Below are 3,054 nucleotides of genomic sequence, written 5' to 3' on the forward strand. Positions count from 1 at the left end.
TCCCCGAATCTCTTTTACGCCTGCAGCTTCATCTCCTTCATCTCTCCTCCATTTTGAACCTGTATAACCTAAAGCCGTGCCATTCTCCATAGACACCTATGCTCACACCATCGGCCAACGCCGGCTATCTAATCCGAACGGCGTCCGGCACTTCCGCCCACTCATTCCGGCCACCGCCAAACGACAATAAAAGAATATCAAACCAAAGCCAACGCCTGTAGACTCTTAACATTTGTAACGATTAAACAATCATGAACGCATTTAGAATGAAGAGCAAAGCTGACTTGAACGGGCTTGACCCGTGAGCGACGCCGGTAAGGAAATCACCGACCAGGAGGAGGGAGGATCCATGGCCGACCAACTCGAACATGTGTTTCTCACCAAATCGCATGACAAAGCAAAGAAAACACGAATATCAGACATTGATCAACAAGTACGAAAGCAAATATAGAACGATCGTGAGTCGGAACACGCATCAACTTTCAGCACTCTTTGGAACATTTCATCGAGCACGTAATGAGCAGCATTAACAATGATTTTTCGGTTTGATTTTTAAACCGTTCCTAGCCTAACGAATAACGATGACAGGCATCAGACCTGGATCACTATCATTAACAACAAAACAGCTTCGTCTCGTCACAGTTTTCTCGAGATCATCGATTGAGTCAAAATACCCCACTCGGTCAAAGAAAACAGAGAGATAAAAGCATCTCGGAAGCAAGTGCCTTGTTTGGTGGAATTAAAACTCGATCGGCGATGCCATGGAGTACCTGGTTAGGCTTCTACTTCTGCCAATGATGAACAACAACAGCTTTCGCCCGATATTCAACATCCAATGAACGAAGCATAGTTTACGGCTTGACCCTTGATCAAAAACTTCGGCGGTGAACTCTGGAGATGAAGTTTCTTCTTCGCTCCAAATCAGCGAGCCCCCTCAATGAAAAAGGGATTCTCCGATGGTCGAACGTTGCTTCCCTCTGAACTAGAACCAGAGAACCCTCCCAAAAACGATTCCGTCACACAAAAATGGCCTCCTCCCTGCTCTCCTGCTCTCGACGCCTCCATGCTTACCTCTATCCTCGAGCGAGCACCCTCTCTCTCTCTCTCCTCCCATGGCCGACGCCATCCTCTCTTCCTTGTCGTGCAAGCGAAACTCTGTAGATCGTTGAGCATGCTCTCCTCCACCTGTTTCGAGCACCCCCTCCGCTCACGCAGCCGAAAAAGCTCTCTAGCCGGAGTTTCACCCATCTGGCAATCGTATTTAAAAATCCCTTTTAGAAAATCTTCACCGAAATGCCCAAACCTATTTTCCCCCTTAAACGCTGCTTGTCTCTTGCTCCCAGGCGCGCCTTCCGTCACCCACCTGCGTCACGGGCGTCTCCCTTCCTTCTTCTAATTTTCCTATAATCAATGTTGATGTGACAAAATTTAAAATTTTTAAACATTATTTGAATTTTTATTAATATTATTTTTTACACTGTGATTGGTGAGGGTTGCTCGATGATTCTTTTGCATTTTATAAATAATACATCGAGGATAATTTGGTTACTAGGTAGATAAAATGTCAAATTTGTTAGAACTTGATTGGGAGCTCGAAAACTTCATGAGTTGGGTTTGAAAAATAATGTAACAAAAAGGTATCATGACATATTTATAAGGAAATAAATTGTTATAAACCTATTTCACTTCCATCCTAAGCTAATTCTGACTTTGTTCAAAATTGTTAGTGATTAAGAAAAAAAAATAGTTTAATGGAATCCCTAGTAAATGCATTGAAATCGTTTAATTTCAGAGTATCATAACCATCAAATGACGTGATTTTCACGAAACAAAGAACATTTATAGGTATAATGATTTATGATACAATGAGTCGACATGAATTCATTAATAATTTGATTTGTCCATGCCATCTACCTAGGCTAGACCAATGGACCCAAAGGCCTATCAAACCCAAAAAAAAAAGAAAAAAGAAATAATATAAATAAAGACTCTGACTCCGTTTATTTCACGTAAAATGGATGAATTGATAAATATTTTTGAAAAAATGTTCGTTTTTATCATTTAGAATAATTAGTTAATGAATAATAATTCTATTATTGATAATAATTATTAAATGGAGCCAAAATGAAGAAACGTTTTCGTTTAAAGAAGAGGGGGATTCCCGCATCGACCCGCACGATGCTGTCATCCGCCTCGCAAACGGTGCGATGTCTTCCGTCCCTTCTTCGGTTCTTTGTCTCCTCAGGGGCCCGAGCCTCTGCATTTCTTGTAGCGTGGTCGTCGATCGGTCGGCTCCAGGACATGCACAGCGGTGCTTGGCAATTGCCGCGGTACGGTTGCGGAAGGAACTTTTCGAGGCGTCGATGAAAGATTAGCGGCCAACACTTGTGCCGATGGCTACTGCTTGTAGACGAATGGTTAGTGAACGGAGATAGTTTTGCCTTAGCGGACGGTTTCATTCCTGTCTTGGTAGAAGCAAAAATCATGGACCGTGCATATGACCAAAGAGGATGACTGTGCTGATGAGAGATCAAAGATTTTCCTGTGGTGGACGGGTGTAATTGTTCAGTGGTATCGAATTTGCTGGTGACTAAAATTTTGGCGATCACATGATTATAACATCGAGTAGCGAGTTGCAGTTCATAGGACAGTTAATTTAGAGAACAGGAAAAAGCGTAGGACGAAATATTCATGGTTGTGCTTATAGCAGGAAATGCTTTGGTGAAGCTTGGCCTGATATTTAATGGCAGATTCATTTCAGGGATGTGATTTGGTATTCACATCTCTAGTATGCAAAAAAATAATTAAAAAAAAATGCTTTACTTGGCGACTCTTCAGTATTGGGGGCTTAATGGCTTCTACTTTCTGGAGTCTAGCACACTGCTACTAAGAAGGTGTATGTGTTAGTTTTCTCATATGGCTCATATATGCTTCATGTAATTCAAAATCATAGCTTAATCACTTTAGTGATTTCCCCATATGTCACCACTTACCTTAAAAATATAATTTCAACTATATTTTCTTCCCAGGACTTGGAAAACAGAAGTTGGACTT

The 3,054-nt window shown here is 41.6% G+C and overlaps 1 long non-coding RNA gene across 1 annotated transcript; it reads right to left on the reverse strand.

Moving 5' to 3' along the window:
* Positions 1-459: 459 nt before the first annotated feature.
* On the reverse strand, positions 460-1,217 carry LOC120290383. The gene is made up of 2 exons (XR_005548338.1): positions 771-1,217; positions 460-725 (listed from the first exon to the last, which is right to left on the reverse strand). It is a non-coding gene; the product is annotated as an uncharacterized LOC120290383 (long non-coding RNA).
* Positions 1,218-3,054: the final 1,837 nt, after the last annotated feature.

Source organism: Eucalyptus grandis, chromosome 2 (genome assembly GCF_016545825.1).
Source record: "Eucalyptus grandis isolate ANBG69807.140 chromosome 2, ASM1654582v1, whole genome shotgun sequence".
In the NCBI taxonomy this organism is placed as follows: Eukaryota; Viridiplantae; Streptophyta; class Magnoliopsida; order Myrtales; family Myrtaceae; genus Eucalyptus; species Eucalyptus grandis.